Genomic DNA, 18,218 nt, shown 5'->3' on the forward strand with positions numbered 1-18,218 from the left:
ATAATAACTTGACTTCTAGTTGATCATTTGGTAGCAGAAGGTAATCTATTTTCTATGAATCATCTGTTGATCTGCATCCCAATCATCACCAATACTGCAGAAGACCTACTGGAACCCGCATGGACCCAAGATTCTCATAGAAATTAGTCTAGTTTGGTGAGGAAGAAATAATGGTTTGGGGTTACATTCAGTATGGGGGCGTGCAAGAGATCTGCTGTGGATGATACCTCAGGCTGTTGATGTTGCCAAGACATATGTGCTGCCCATTACATTCCAAACCAAAGGAGAGGGCAAATTCTTCAGCAGGATAGCGCTCCTTCTCATACTTCAGCCTCCACATCAAAGCTCCTGACATCAAAGAAGGTCAAGGTGCTCCAGGATTGGCCAGCTCAGTCAGTAGATATGAACATTATTGAGCATATTTAAGGTAAGATGGAGGAGGCATTGAAGTTGAATCCGAAGAATGTTGATGAACTCTGGGAGTCCTGCTGAACGCTTTCTTTGCCATTCCAGATGACTTTATTAATCAGTGATTTAAGTCATGTCAGTGATGTATGGATGCAGTCCTCCAAGCTCATGATGGAGTCAGACACAATATTCATTCTGTCTCCACTGCAGCAGGACTTTATATTCTATACTGGACATTATTTCTGTTCAGTGGCAAGACTTTAGTCTAAGCAAAGTCAGATCTTACTGTCCTAATGAAATCCTTAATTATCAAGGCATGATCATATTTTATTTATTATTTTTGACCTTTTCCTTTCATATAAGCCACTTCTGATACCAAATGATCAACTACAAGTCAAGTTATTATTTGTTGTTCCTAAAATTTGGATTTTTGAAAAGACTCTTGTCAGGTAATGCATCTTTTACAGTCACTATCCTCTTCTTTGGTAGTTGGATTCCTACTTATTGCTCTTTTACAAGCAACCAATAACACTTTGGACAGATCATTTTTACACCAGTTTTATTTATAATAAAACACAATTAATTTTCCTCATTCAGAGCAAAAAAAACTTTCATTTCTAACATTTCTTTATTTAATAACTATAAATAAATAACTATAATGGGTGGTACGGTGGCTTAGGGGTTAGCACTTTACAGCAAGAGGGTCGCCAGTTCGAGACTCAGCTGGCCCAGCGGGCATTTTTGAGTGGAGTTTGCATGTTCTCCTCATGTTGGTGTGGGTTTCCTACAGGTGCTCTGGTTTCCCCCACATTCCAAACACATGCGCTATAGGGGAATTGATTGAGTAAATTAGCCGTATGATTGTGTGTTAGTGTGTAAATTAGTGTGTATGGATGTTTCCCAGTAATAGGAAGGGCTAGAAGGGCATCCGCTGCATTAAACAGATGCTGGAATAGTTGGCGGTTCATTCCACTGTGGCGACCCCTGATGAATAAGAGACTAAGCCGAAGGAAAATAAATGAATGAATGAAATAAATTGCATTTTCTATCCTGAATAATTGCATATTTATAAACTAAATTTAAAGGCAGTTCCCGCAAAAATTAAATTCTATTATCATTTACTCGTCCCTCCCTGGACACAAACCGGTTTGAGATTCTTCTGAATTTTTTAACACAACAGGAGATACTTTGAACAAAGCTAAAAAACCTGAATTGATTTACTTCCATAAAGGAAGAGCAAAAACTATGGAAGTCAAAGCTATTATTCAGCATTACCCATTTTTAATTATGCAGTCAATGTCATGACTCCACACTTGCATTTCTTAATTGAAAGTGATTTACAGTGCAGTAATTATAGAGGGTGTAACTGAGGGTGGAGAGATTCTGCTCAAGGACACACAATGGTAACCAGAAAAGACTGTTAGTCTGCACATGAAGGCCTGCATGATGAAGCAGCGGCTCAGATACTGTGATCAGATGTGTTTGGACTGCAGCGGAGAGCGTCTGCATGGACTGAAAAGCTGCTGCAGGGAAAACTAATGAAGTGTTAGTAACTCTCAAAGGTCACGGATTAACTGTTTTTTCTGCATCAGATCTGCTGAACGTCTGCTTAACACCCAAATCCACAGCGTAAACCAATGATCCTACGGTCAGCTCATCAGTCTTCAGCAGTCTTACTTTACTAGCGTCTACATTTGAAGGCAAAATCCCACTTCCCTAAACCCAACCAACAGTTTTAAAAAGCAATCCAGAAAAAGAAAAGCCTTTACGGTCGCCTAATTTTTACCACATTTTTTAGATTTTGACACATTCTCACCCTGTTACTTAAGTGGCTTTGGCTTCTGTTTTTGTTTTACCCGCTTTCTGGAACTGTTCTTCATCAGACTTGAACCTCGTCATCATGGTCAACTCCTCTCTGCGTCTCAAGTCCTCCAACGTACATGGCGAGCTAAGTGGGCAAACTGGCAACAGCAGGAAAGCTGTTCACATGGAAGTAAGTTGTAGCACAAAAAGGAACATCATCATACAGGTGGTAGCGTTCGTTTTAAAGACAAAATGGAGAAATACGTATCTGGCTACATTATTAACGATCTCCAGAAATGTACATAGGGCTACGCTTTCAGAATAAGCTCATGTTGACCAAAGGTCACCGGATACAATCTTATTTACATTTGTATGCATTTATGTTTTCCAAGTGTTGGGTTGCAGCTGGATGGAAATTTGCTGTGTAAAATATAATCTAGATAAGTTGGCGATTCCTTGCACTGTGGCCATGATGGACAGAGGCCATAGGGTGTAACTCAGACGAGTGAGATTTACCAGCACAGTACTTACTAGCTGGCCTCCGTTGCACTCACCCCCCTAAACTTCACTCCCATCCGGGTCACGGCACCAATGTAACCCTGCCAGTTCAACACCACCCAACCCGCTCCGAGCTGGGATCGAACAGACGACCTTCCGCATGGGAGTCGGTTGCTCTAACAAGGAGGCTAAAGACCGTGGCTTCCAGCATTTTTCGCTAGAGCACCTTTAGAGGTCAGAGGAGTGAGGTTTACCTGCACAGCACTTACTAGCTGGCCTCCGTTGCAAGGGCAAATTTGGCCAGGAAGCCGGGGTTAAATGAATGAAACAAATTTTATTGGTGTGAATTTTAATCTACAGTTAGCAATTTACACTGAAATATTAATCATTAGGACTGTAAGCATGCCTCATTTTACCCATCATTAGTTGAGTACTTGTAAAAGTGTCCGTGTGTTGAACATTTACACATGAATGACTCTGTCGTTCCTCATTTCAGGAAGAGTGTGGTCTTACAGGAAGGTCAGGCCAGTGATTGAATCTCCCGACAGACACTCACCTTCCTCATAAATAATCCCTGCTGCTCAAATCCATCCGGGATTGAAGAAGAAACCCTGAGGGTGGAACAGATATGATCTTTCTGGTATAGGAGGACAGAAAAAGAAAAGATTAGGACAGAAATCTGCTAATGGGATGCAAATGTGTGTAGCTCTGCTTCAGGTGCCTCTTTTGAACAGGCGATGGGGAAATCTGCTCATTTACAGTCCTGTCTGTCACACAGATGGAGCATTAAACCAGCATGAGAGACTGAGAGAGAGAGAGAGGGAGGGAGAATTCAGATTTTCAAAACCCATTTGTTTTCGAATTAATAGACAATATTTTAAATTACATGACAAAATGTTGAATATATATTTACGTACCCATATATACATTTCTGGAGAGTGCCAAATACGTCGCAGGAGTTACATTTTTTGCTGTTTTTGTTTTCAGAAATACACCAGAGGCTGATGTGTACAGTTTTACGGATCTCAAATTTCTCTCTCGTGAGTTTTATTCACGCCTGCTGTTCTCATGTAAATCCACTAGAGGCTGATGTCCACTGACTGACCGACCGACCGACTTATCCCTCCACCTACCCACTTCCCTAAATCCAGCCGACAGTGTTTTGAAAAGCAATCAAGAAAAAGAAAAGCCCTCATCTGATTTTACCACGTTTTCAGATTTTACCACATTTTCACCCTTTCACTTTTTTATTTTATTATTTGGCTTCTGTTTTTGTCTTACCTTCTGGAAACATTCCTCACAGGACTCAAGCACCATCATCATGGTCGACTCTGGGGTCCGTTCTTCGTACCTCACTTAAATGATCTAAGATGATTTGGCAGATCCTGGATCTTTTAATCTTGATAACTGATCTCTCGCTAATTTGGTTCTTCAAACAAGTTCCCGAATCAGATTAGAATGTCAGGATAAACTGATCTGAGATCGCTGCGTGTGTTGTGAAGGACAGATTTATCGATCCTCGAAATCATGATCTGCAGTGCAACGATTGGCTGACGGCACAGCAGCGTGATGACATCATCTGATTAATATTCAATTATCCATGTGAGCAAAATTACATCAAATTAGCAGTAAACGGCTTGTTAAATATGATTCACAATAACCTTCCACATTTGTTGTGAGCTGCAGGCTTTACTCTTTCATGTGTCAAGAGTATTCATCATGTATTTTAATGCATATCCGTGTATTTAGTTCTACATTTAGAAAAGATTTTCTTTATTATAATAATCGCTGTATGGAATAACTGGATGTTTTCAAAAGCATTTTGATATTGGTAAAGGCGTCTGCAACTATTGTTAAGCATAATCACTGGCATATTAACTGTCAAAACATGTTTATGACTGCATTAATGTATAATTTATTTTTTTTAAAAGTCACACATTGTGCATTTCTATTATACACAAATTGTACTAAAGCGATCTAAAAAGTTCATATGTTTTCTCTTTGCACCAGCAGGTGGCAGTCTTTGTACTTTCATTTCGAGAGTGCAGATTGCATACGTTTTATTAATATGTATAACTTTATTTATTTTATTAATAACTATAACTTTATAACTACTAGTGTAAGAAAATATCAGAATTCGGTACTTTCTCTATTATCTTTGCTTGAACTGAGCCGATCTAATCCTTTTTATATAAATTGAACCTGCTCCCGATCAGGATTAAGCTAGCAGAACTGTTGCTATGACAACAACTCTCGGATCAGCTTTGAAGAACGAAACGATCCTGGATCGTGTCAAAACGTCAATATCCAAATCCAGCTAACTGAGTAATCCACGTACGAAGAACGGACCCCTGCTCTGCCTCTCAAATCCCCTGATGTATGTGTCATACCACCTCTTAGGGTTCGTTTTAAAGACAAAATGCAGCCATACATAGCTCTGGCTACATAATTTAAGATCTCCAGAAATGTATATAAAGCTACATTTTCAGAACAAGCCTATGTCGGTAGCTAGCTCTTTGCAACTCTCACGTGGACACCCACTGAAGGTAAGCAGAGTTGAACTTGGTCAGTATTTGTATGGGAGACCAGGCGCGTGCACAGATAGGGCTCAACCTGTGCAGTGCACATGCTCTTTTTTCTCTTGGATATAAAATGCCCCCTGGTCTTCAGTTCGCGATTGTCTCCCCCATTCCCCGATCTTCAGTTAGCAATTGTCTTCTCCATCTTATCTGTCTTTAGTTTGTGGTTGTCTTCCAAATCCCACCGCTCTTCAGTTCTCAATTGTCTCCCCCATCCCCCAGGTTTTCAGTTTGCGACTATCTTCCCCATCCTCCCAGTCTTCAGTTCACGACCATCTTCCCCATCCTCTCGGTCTTCAGTTCGCGTCCATCTTGCCCATCCTCCCAGTCTATAGCTCGCGATCGTCTCCCCCATCCCCTGGTCTACAGTTCGCGACCATCTTCCCCATCCTCCCAGTCTTCAAGCCGTGATCGTCTTCCCCATCCCCCTGGTCTTCAGTTCACAATAGTCTTCCCAATCCCCCCCGGTCTTCAGTTCCCGATAGTCTTCCCCATCCCTCCGGTCTTCAGTTCGTGATCGTCTCCCCTATCCCCCTGGTTCTCAGTTCGCGACCATCTTCCCCATCCCCCCGGTCTTCAGTTCGCGACCATCATCCCCATCCTCCTGGTCTTCAGCTCGCTACCATCTTCCCCATCCTCCTGGTCTTCAGTTCGCGACCATCTTCCTCATCCTCCTGGTCTTCAGTTCGCGACCATCTTCCTCATCCTCCTGGTCTTCAGTTCGCGACCATCTTCCTCATTCTCCTGGTCTTCAGTTTGCGACCATCTTCCCCATCCTCCTGGTCTTAAGTTCACAACGATCTTCCCCATCCTCCCGATTTTCAGTTCGTGATCGTCTTCCCCATCCCCCCCAATCTTCAGTTTGTGGTCGTCTTCCCCATCTCCCTGGTCTTCAGTTTGCAATAGCCCCCCCCCGGTCTTCAGTTCGCGATAGTCTTCCCCATCCCTCCGGACCTCAGTTCGCAACTATCTTCCCAATCCCCCCGGTCTTCGGTTCGCGACCATGTTCTCAATCCCACCGGTCTTCGGTTCGCGACCATCTTCCCCATCCTCCTGGTCTTCAGTTCGCGACCATCTACCCCATCCTCCCGGTCTTCAACTCGCGATCGTCTCCTCCATCCCCCCGGTCTTCAGTTCGCGACCATCTTCCCCATCCTCCCGGTCTTCAGTTCGTGATCGTCTTCCCCATCCCCCCAATCTTCAGTTCGTTATAGTCTTCCCCATCCCTCCGGTCTTCAAGCCGTGATCGTCTTTCCCATCCCCCAATCTTCAGTTCGTGATCGTCTTCCCCATCACCCTGGTCTTCAGTTCGCAATAGTCTCCCTCAGCATTTAACCCCAGTTTAAGTCCAGCATCCTGGCCAAATTTGCCCACTGGCCTTTGTCCATAATGGTCTCCATCTTGTCTCCTCTCCACCAATCAGCTGGTGTTGTGTGCGGTCTGGCGCAGTATGGCTGCAGTCGCATTATCCAGGTGGATGCTGCACACTGGTGGTGGAAGAGAGGATCCCCCAAAATTGTGTAAAGTATTTTGAGTGTCTAAAAAAGCACTATAAAAATGTGAAAAAAATATTATTATTATTAATATTATAACCATGTGAAATATATCTGAGATGACGCGGTGGCGCAGTAGGTAGTGCTGTCGCCTCAAAGCTAGAAGGTCGCTGGTTCAAGCTTCGGCTGGATAAGTTGGCGGTTCATTCCAGATTAATAAAGGGATTAAGTCAAAAAGAAAATGAATAAATAAATATATATGAAGACAGAAAAGAGAAGAAAAAAATCTCAGAAATAATTATTCTCCAACATGTCTTCGCTAAATGCCTTACAGACACAAAATTCCAATTAAACCCACATTTACTAAACTCATAAACTCAATACTGCAAATCTGAAAGTAGAAGTTGATGCCAGTCATAGTGTCTCCTGTCTGGCTCCATAAGCAATAAAATTAGACGGAGAATGTGACTCTGCTGCTTTCATCATATTTGCTGCTTTTATTGCAGTTCAAGTTACCTCATTTCCAATTCTGTGTCTCAATACTGACTCCAGAAAGTGTGACCGTATAATGAACGTATTATTTGTCACTTATGATGTGAATAGTTGAGACTTAATTCTGTCTGTGTGTCTGAATTGTTTATGTGGTTTACAAGGACTCACATTTGTATAATGACATGCGGAAGACCTAGTTCTGCTCTATTGGACATGCATTGTGTCCTCATAATTCAAAGCGCATCTTTTCACATTCAAAATTCAAAATGCACCACAGATTTCCTGTAAGGGTTGGTTTTAGGGGTAGGGTAAAGCTATATAATAAACGAGTCTTCCCAGTGATCTCGTGGGACAGCCTGAACTACCAACGGTGACTTACTTAAACCTACAGTGGTGGGTTAAGGCCATTTGTTCATTCATTTTCTTGTCGGCCTTTGTTTCTATATTAATCCGAGGTTGCCACAGCGGAATGAACCGCCAACTTATCCAGCACATTTTTACGCAGCGGATGCCCTTCCAGCTGCAACCCATCTCAGGGAAACATCCACAAACTCATTCATCCACACACTCATACACTTTGGACAATTTAGCCTATCCAATTCACCTGTAACGCACGTCTTTGGACTGTAGGGGAAACCGGAGCACCCCGAGGAAACCCACGCAAACACAGGGAGAACATGCAAACTCCACACAGAAACGCCAACTGAGCCGAGGCTCGAGACAGCGACCCAGTGACCTTCTTGCTGTGAGCCGACAGCACTACCTAAAATAATTAAATTTTACAGTATAAAATGCATTATGCCTACGGAGAGTCCTTGTAAACCATATGTACAAGTACATGTGTGTGTGTAAATTCTAGACATGTACAACTTGAAGTTAGTGACACGGAGTGAAGCTCATGGGTAATGCAGTATTCTGTCACAACCGACCCTTCAGACCCCAAACCACAACAGACTGATGAATTACCTCACGGCTACAAGGCCGAGAGCATAAACACAAATGCACACACACACACACACACACACACACACACACACACACACACACACACACACACTGAGATCACAATCTAGCACTGCCTCTACATGACTGTGCTCTCCAATGTTCTCTTTTGAATTGCTTTTTCAATTCTCCAGGTCCATGAAAGAGTAAGGAAAGAAATATACCACATTACAAGAATTTTACCATGGTTAAGGGATGCTCTTTGATATGACGATAACCAATGCCAGGCATCTTACTGTACATACACTCAAAAAAACAATAAACCCTTACAAAACAAAAAGGACATTTGCTGCTTGTTTAAACTACTTACTTAAAATGAAAAACCACACAAACCTAAAGGGTTTTTCTACAAAAACTTATCTTGTTTTGTACTTAATCCACTTGAAAAATGATTAAGTTAACTTTATAAATCCAACACAGGCTCATTCTGAAAACGTAGCCTTATATACATTTCTGGAGATTGCGAAATATGTAGCCAGAGGAATGTATGGCTGGATTTCATTTGTAAAACGAATACTACAAGGCAGTACGACGCCGTTCCTTTTCAAGCTTTCCAGCTGACCCCTTATGAGCGGCTTTCCTGCTGTTACCAGTTTGTCCAGTGGCTCACCATGTACGTTGGCTTGGGAAAACTTAGGATGAAGTGGACTGTGGCGACGGGCTTTGAGTCCAGCGAAGAACGGTTCCAGAAAGCAGGTAAAACAATAACAGAAGCCAAAAAATATAACAAACAAGTAAGTAATAGGGTGAGAATGTGGTAAAATTTGAAAACATGGTTTCTTTTTCTGGATCGCTTTTGAAAACACTGTTGGTTGGGTTTAGGGAATTGGGTGGGCGGGTCAATCTGTGCTTTTTAAAAACACTGTCGGTTAGGTTTAGGGATGGGAACGGTCGGCTGGTCAATCCATCAGTCAGTCGACAGTGTCCTCTGGTGGATTTACGTGAGAACAGTAGACATGAATGGCACTCGATCTGAGATCTCAAATGCGTACACAGCGGCCTCTAGTAGATTCACAAGAACTGCAAAAAAAAAAAAGTAGCTCCTGGGTTGTATTTGGTGGTCTCCAGAAATGTCTCTCAGACATTCTGGGCCCTATCATACACCCGGCGCAATGTGGCGCAAAGCGCGGCGCAATAGTCTTTTGCTAGTTTCAGCTTGGCGCAAGAGTGGTTTTGAGGCGTTGGGCTACGCTGTTTAAATAGCAAATGCATTAGCGCTCATTTGTGCGCTCATAGGCGTTCTGGTCTAAAAAGGAAGGCGTTCTGAGGCGGACCGCTGGCGCGTTGCTATTTTGAGAAACTATAATAGATTTTTCATTAGACCAAAACTAACCCGGTCTAAACTCCAGCGCAGAGTTGCGCCTCGCTTACACACTGCTTAATACACACAAGAGAGCAATAGGCAAATATCTTTACATATGAAAAAATTTAATATTAAGGATATATATATATAGGATATAATAAGAATAGATATAGAATATAAATATAAAGGATTGAAATATTACAAAACATATTATTTTCTAGCCTACATAAATATGAAAAATCACTGCTTTTATGTCTTCTTCATCTCGGGAGGCTTTTTCAGTTCATTCATAACAATTTGCTTTTGTGTAATGTTATTATTATTAGCAGTATTATTTATTATATCCATATTTATATTTGTTTTATTAAAACAAGCTTAGATTTGTCCACCTGTCAGGTTTAAGACCATATGGGGCACAGCATGTGTTTAGGATATAACTCAGGTTTTTGAGCACACTTCGTTATTGTTGTTCATTTATTCGTTTGCTGGAAATTAGAACTGAATTTAGAAATAGTTTTGAAACGAATATTTGCTCTTAACAAACGCAAATAATTATTTATAGACTAATTGATGTCTGTGCGTAAAGGTTTCCCTATCCAAGAGCGAATGTGAAAGTAGATCCATTATCTCTCATTCTCACGCAGTAGATGCTCTGTTTAAGTTTTCTGTTAAAAAAAAAAAAAAAACTGTTAACTGTTTGCTAGTGAAATGCTCAGTTTTTCCACTTAGACTTACTTTACGTCCTGTAAATAGCGAATGCGCTTATGGCACGACGCAGCTGCTCTTAAAGGGAATGGGAGATGAGAATCTAATTGGTTTATTCTCAAAACACACCTATAACTCATTAAGAAAATAAACTCAACCCTTTTAGACCATGCGCCATGACGCAAAGCGGATTTTACTGTCCTTAAAATAGCAAAAATGTGTTCTGACACACCCTCAAAGCGTTTGCGCCATGCGTTTTGCGCTCTGCGCATGGACCGTCAAAATAGAGCCCTCTAAATACTTAAAATAGGCACTATTTGTATAAATAAACTGCATAGTTGCAATCTGAACAACTACACAAGGAACAAATACACTAGGGTGAAGGGTGAAGAGTGATGTTACTGGCACAATATTGCATGGCTATCAATCAATCAGATTCAAAAACCAAACAGAACTGTTGTATAAACTAGTTCATACAACAATTCTGTCTGATATTTGAATCTGATTCCCTGATAGCCTTGCGATATTTTGCCAGTAACATCACACAAAGGCTTCTTCCCCCTTCACTGTGTATTCCTCCGCCCACATACAGCCAGCAACAAGCAGAGACGCTACAGTTTGACAAATATTACTGTTGTCAGACAACATAATGTACTTTTGAGGCTTTATTAGGTGAGAATATAGTTGTTCAGATTGCAACTATGCAGTTTATTTGTAAGAATAGTGTTTATTTTAAAATATTTACAATTTCTGAGAGAGCGCGTCGGCGGCCAAAGACGGTTGACGTTGTCTATCCACAAGTTGGCGCCAGGACCTCATAATAAGCCCTTGCTTAGTGTGTTTTCTTGAGCGCGAACATGAAGCTGAAAAACGGAAGCGTCACGGTTTTTAAGGTGAACGGGATAGAGTCAATGAGTAGCTGCAAATTAGAAGCTGGATTCAGCCTCGTCCCTCTTTATCGCAAACACAACAGCAGTCTGTTAGTGATTCCGCTGCTTTTTTCAAGGTTAATTATTGTGATATTGAAATGGTCTCTTAATGTTTGATAAGCATTGTGTATAAATTTCCCCCTTAAGAGGAGCTCTTGCATCCAGGTTAATCATGAAGTATGTTAGTTGCAATATCGCGGTCTGATTATGTTTTAATCAAGGTTTATATGCATCAAATACATAACATTTCTGCCAAAAAATTCAACTGACGAACATATAACGAATAATACAACCGTATAGCCGAATTAAATGTATGCATTGGCATGTTAAAGCCCTAATGAGTACGATTATGTGAAACTCCATATAGATACATATTGCATTGATTTGGGGTACTTACTTAGCGATGCACGCACACATATATGCACAATCCTTAAATGCTCTGCTGATTTGAACTCTATAATACCTGTTTTATAACTTTAAACTATCAACAACCACCACTGAGCTGTGTTGTAGTGATCGTTCTTCCCGCTACACTTTCACTTCACTCCGTGGTGGATTTTGGCATAGTCCATTTCACGTGAGATGGCGGGGGGGGGGGGGAGGGGGGTGTAAGAAACCAAGTCGCGGGGGGAATATTTTCTACAGAAATAATTTATGATTACTTATGTGGCTCTGTACCCCGTGGCCCGGTGGTTGGGGACCACTGTGCTAAGGCACTCGTACCAACGCACACCTCCCACCAGTGCTGATATACGGCCATATCGCACTGCTACTCGTGTGATATTGCTCATATATCAGTGCTAATAAAACAACACCTCCTCTGTGGGCTTTTCACCTGTTTCCTCATCCAGTGGTGTGTGTGTGTGTGTGTGTGTGTGTGTGTGTTTGCTCAGCACAGCTCTGTATCAACAGCAGTAACAGTGATGCATGCACAAACACTTGTTTTCTTCAGTATGTGCCTGGATGGAAAGTGTTTCTGTTCTCTTTTATTTTCTGTATTTCGGGAGCTCAGGGAGGCTTGCAACATGCACTCCAGAGGAACATTTGTACTGTGAAGATAAAAATTCTTCTCAGTGGGGGTTTGAGATGAGTCACTATCACAGAAGGTCCTTTTTTTAAAACCACACACACCAGTGGAACTATACTCACCGTTACGGCATATTCACTTTCTGATGGTAATTCAGTTCAAGCGCTTTATTTGTTCTTGATGAATGTTTAATGCAAATGACACAATCATACATTCATTCATTTTCCTTTAGCTTAGTGGCTTTATTCATCAGGGGTCACCACAGCAGAATGAACCACCAACTTATCTAGCATCTTACATAGCGGATGCACTTCCAGCTGCAAACCAGTAATGGGAAATACCCATACACTCTCACATTCACACACTATGGCCAATTTAGTTATTCGATTCCCGTATAGCACATGTGGACTGTGAGGGACACCGGAGCACCCAGAGGAAACCCACACCAACATGAACATGCAAACTCCACACAGAAATGCCAACTAGCCCAGCTGGGACTCGAACCAGTGACCTTCTTGCTGTGAGGTGACAGTGCTAACCACTGAGCCACCTATTTTATATTTCAGTTAACATTTATTATACCTTTCAATTTGAGTTCACTATGAAAGCTCTGCACTAATGGCGAAACCCAAACAGCATCTAGAGAGCGGAAGAAACGGGCGACATTAACCAGCAGAACCACGGCGAGGGCAACAGCCATGCATTTGTTGAAAGCAGCTTCGTTCACCTCTTCAGTTATTCATGAAACATTGAGCGAATGACATGTCACATCAGCACGCTACAATTACACAAGTAAGACTTGCATTAAAGATTAACTACAGACATGAAGTCGCAGGTTAACAGCGCTCTGTTCACCCTCAAGCCCTAAAATCACATCCGCCACTGCGTGCATTAATCAATAACTAGTCTTCTCCGGTGCGTGCTTTAAAGCCACTCGCTCACAGTGTTACGGTGGTATTTATTTTTGGCCCACAGGGGGACGGCATAGATCTGCTGTCTGCATTACAAGGTATGCATGCACTGTTCAAATATAGTAGTCAGAATTATTCGATCTCCTGTGAATTTCTATTTCAAATATTCCCCAAATGATGTTTAATAGATGTAGGATTTTTTCACAGTGTTTCCTATAATATTTTTTCTTCTGGAGAAAGTCTTATTTGTTTTATTTCGTCTATAATAAAAGCAGTTTTTTACTATTTTAAGATCAACATTATTAGCCCCCTTAAGCAATATTTTTTAGATTGTCTACAGAACAAAACACTGTTTATGGTTAGACAAATAATATAAATGGTCAATGGTCGCTGGGCAATTTTAACCAACTGAAACTCCTTATTGAAATGTACCCCTGTATACATTTCTGGAGAGCGCCAAATACATCCCAGGGTGTACTTTTCTGCAGTTTTTGTTTTCGCAAATCCACCAGAGGCCACTGTGTATGCTTTTTCAGATCTCAGAATTCTCTCCCGAGTGCCATTTACGTCTGCTCTTCTCACGTAAATCCACCAGAGGCTGCTGTCGACTGACTGACCCACCCTTCTCCTTTCCTAAACCCAATCAATAGTGTTTTCAAAAGCACCGATTGGGTGCTTTTTATTTCGGCATTTGCTTTAAGCAGCAGATACCCAGTAATGGGAAACACCCATACACTCTCACATTCACACACTATGGACAATTTAGTTTATTCAATTCCCCTATAGCGCATTTGTTTGGACTGTGGAGGAAACCGGAGCACCAGGAAGAAACCCACGCCAACATGGGGAGAACATACAAACTCCAAACAGAAGTGCCAACTGACCCAGCCAGGATTCAAACCAGCAACCGACTTGCTGTGAGGCCACTGTGCTGCATTCACATACATTGTTTACAGTGTCATCATGCAAAGCTCCAAAAACACCTTTGTGAAAAATGACAACAACAAAAAAGCCAAAAGTTTATAAAATTTAAATACCAAAAAAAAGTTTATATTTTTGCAAAAATTAAAAGGCTGTTTATTTACACCCCTAGGGTCTCATTTATAAAACTTTGTGCGGAAACCTTCCTAAAAGTGAACGTATACGGCAGAATAAATTTAAATGTATAAATGATTTATGGCTCACATGTGATTTAATTAAGTCAATATTTAAGTTAGATTGATTTACTTAGGGCTCTATTTTAACGATCTAAATGCAAAGTCTAAAGCTCATGGTGCTCTGAATACACTCAGCACTCGATGCATGGTCTAACAGTGTTGTGCTTATTCTCCTAATGAGTTATACGTGTGTTTTGAGAATAAACCAATCAGAGTCTCATCTCCCATTCCCTTTAAGAGTCAGTTGCGTCACACCATGGCACATTTGCTATTTACATGGTGGACTTTGTGGAACTGATCGCTTCATTAGCGAGAAAACAGTTAAACAGACCATCTGCAGCGCGAGGATAAAGAACGAGCCTCCTCCATTCAACCTCTTTACTTTTTCTTTACTCTTTTACATAGGAGGAGTGAGGAAACAGTAGAAACTCACTCCACTGAAGACATTCATTAGCCGACATATTTAAATTCATTTGTTAAGCTCATAGATTTGTAATAAAACTATATCTAAATTCAGTTCTGATCTCCAGCAAACGAATAAATGAAGAACAATAACGAAGTGTGGTCAAAAAACTCAGGTATATCCAAACACACGTCGTGTTCTTATGATCCATATGATGATGCAGACGTCTCCAAAACTTGACAGATGGACAAATCTAAACTTGTTTTTATTAAAACAAATATAAATATGCATATAATACGGATGATAATAATAATAATAACAACATCATAATAAAAATGCTAATTGTCATGAATAAACTAAAAAAAAAACAAGATGAAGAAGGCATGGAGGCAATGTTTTGTTTATCTATGTAGTATATAATAATTTTTTTTACATTTTACATTAATAATCCTTTATTTTTTTCATATGTGAAGATATTTGTGTATTGCTGTACATCCTGTGTGTGACGCTCAATAATCAGGACGTGGAACCCAATTGCAAGTAAAAGTTTTAATGAAGATCACAGAAAAAGTACACAGAAAAAGTACACAGTCTTTTAGCAGGAATAACAGTAGCGATCTTGGTCGGCAGCGCCGATAGAAAGTTCATGTCACTCGTCAACAGAGTGAATCAAACAGTCATCATCAAAGGAACCGGAAGCAACCGAGCCACTCACCACCAGCGAGAATCAGCGAGAGGATCCTGACAAAAGACAAAACACCGTGAGCATACAACGAACTGACAAAGTGAGACAGGAACGCTGAACATTTATAGGCACAAAAATGCGCTACACCTGTAGCGCGCTGATTAACAGCCGAGTGGTGACACGCAATAGTTCCGGTAACAAGGATCATGTGACCGCTCAGCTGATGCCACGAAAACAAACACCCACTGACAGGCACGCGAGTCCCAAACAAGCACAGAGAGAGAAGCACACACACTTAGAAACACATACCATAAATAATGAACTGTCACACAACGCAGACACTTCAAATGAAGAGCAGATAGATCCACAACCGTGACACTGTGTGTATTAAGCGTTGGAACCTGCATAGGCGCATAACTAACGTGCTCTGAGCTGGACTTTAGAGCAGCTTTTATTTGGTCAATGACGCAGTCTATTTTAGTTTCTCAAAACACCAATGTGCCAACAATGCGCCTTAACACACCTCCTTTATAGACCAGCACACCCATGAGTCCACAAAGTGGCACAAATGGATTTTCTATTGAAACAATGTGGCGCAAAACATAAAAATTAGGGTTAACGTAGTCTGAAAATAGCGACAAATCACGCAAAACACATCTTGCACCTTATTGCACCGGGTGTATGATGGGGCCCTTAGAGTTTACTTACAGCTATGCACATTCTCCTATTAAGTTAGTTTGGTTTTTATAGATCACATATTTTGTGTGGTAAGTGGCATACGCATTTTTCCACATTCTGAAAATGTAGTCCCATGAATGTTTCTGGAGACCGCGAATTATGTAGCCGGAGGTACGTATGGCTGCATTTCAGTTTTTTAAGCAAAAGCTTAAACGCTGTTCCTATTCACGCTTACCAGCTGACTGCTTACCTCGGTGTGGAGGGCTTTCCGTGTGCAGGGCTTTCCCGCTGCAACTAGCTTGTTGTGTACGTCGGCGAACTTGAGGCATCACCACGATGACGACCAGGTTCAAGTTGGGGCAAGAGCGGTTCTAGAAATCAGATAAGACAAAAACAGAATCCAAAAAATAAAATGGACAAGTGAATAACAGGGTGAGGATGTGGTAAAATCCGAAAACGTGGTAAATGACGGCTTTTGTTTTTCTGGACGGCTTTTGTAAAATCATCGGTTGGGTTTAGCGGGCAAGCGGGTCAATGGATAAAATTGGTTGGGATTAGGGAAAGAGAAGGGTGGCTCGGTCGATTGGCTGATCGGCCATTTGGTTCAGTCAGTCAGACAGATGGTCGGTTGACAGCGGCCTCTGGTGGATTCACGTGAGAACAACACGGGCGCAAACGGCACTCGCGAGAGAAATTTGAGATGCGGAAAAGCAGCCTCTCGCGGAACTGCGTAAACAAAAACTGCACAAATACATACCTCCGAGGACGTATTTCACGGTCTCCAGTAACGTCCCAGGGACTACGTTTTCAGAATGAGCCTGAGTTGTTTCGTGCATATGCATCTACATTTGAAGTCAGAATTATTAGCCCTCCTGTATATGTTGTTCCCCAATTTCTGTTTTACGGAGAGCAGATTTCTTCAACACATTTCGAATCATAATAGTTTTAATAACTCATTTCTAATAACTGATTAATTTTATCTTTGTCATATTGACAATAAATAATATTTGACTAGATATTTTTCAAGACACTTCTATACAGCTTAAAGTGACATTTAAAGGCTTAACTAAATTAATTAGGGTTAATTAGGCAAGTCATTGTATAACACTGTAGACAATCCAAAACAAATATTGCTTAATAAGCATCCATAACTTTTTTTCATTTAGAGCATTATCAACACTAGATGATGGATAATAAAGTCCAGAGTGTCTTCTTTCCAAAGATACATAAACTGTGAATGCAGACCAAATTATTCAGTAACTGTAAATGTTTTAGCTTAGGAAGATGATTTTTGAGAAAGTGCCTCTGACGTTGAGAGAGAGAAGGACATCGACATAATCAAAACGTTTTACAGAAATACATTTTGCATGCTATCTTCATCAAATTTGAAATATAAACTCATGAAATACTTGGCTTTCAAGTTATTTTTTTTCAAGACATTACATTAATGTGTTCCTGTGTTTGTATAAGGCAGGGGTCAGCAACCCGCAGCTCTAGAGCCGCATGCGGCTCTTTAGCGCTGCCCTTGTGGCTCCCTGGAGCTTTTTCAAAAATGTTTGAAAATGGAAAAAGATGGGGGAGGTTAATATATTTTTTTCAGTTTTAATATGATTTCTATAGGAGGACAAACATTTTTAACGTTTTCAAATGCAGTAAAAGTGTGTAGAATTATTATTTAATTTCAACATTTCTGTCAACGAAGATTTGCCTCATAGCCTGCGACACACGTTTCTATCAGCAGGGCGGGATGCCAGGCAGGTGGCTGTTGTAAACAAACCGGAAGATAATAAAGCATGGAAAACCGTTCACAGATGGTGACTACATGGGGTCATTCAACATATTAAAACACCTATTTGCAGAATTCAAAAACAAAATCAAGATAATACAAAAAATTAAAGATATACCTCTCTCTGCAAAGACAGTGAAGGAAAGGGCTATTAAAATGGCAGGTAACATCAACGATCAGCAAACCAAGGACATTAATTCAGTGCCAGCATACTAAATTGCCTGTGATTTGACCGATATTCAACGCGCTTTTATTAATACCACTGAAAGACCAGAGGCTGTGCTGAAGTGTTTACATGACAACAAAATAAACACCAACCACCTTATTTCAGTGGCTATTTAATCATGAAGGCTCATTAT

This window comes from Danio rerio, chromosome 23 (genome assembly GCF_049306965.1).
Source record: "Danio rerio strain Tuebingen ecotype United States chromosome 23, GRCz12tu, whole genome shotgun sequence".
Classification (NCBI taxonomy): Eukaryota; Metazoa; Chordata; class Actinopteri; order Cypriniformes; family Danionidae; genus Danio; species Danio rerio.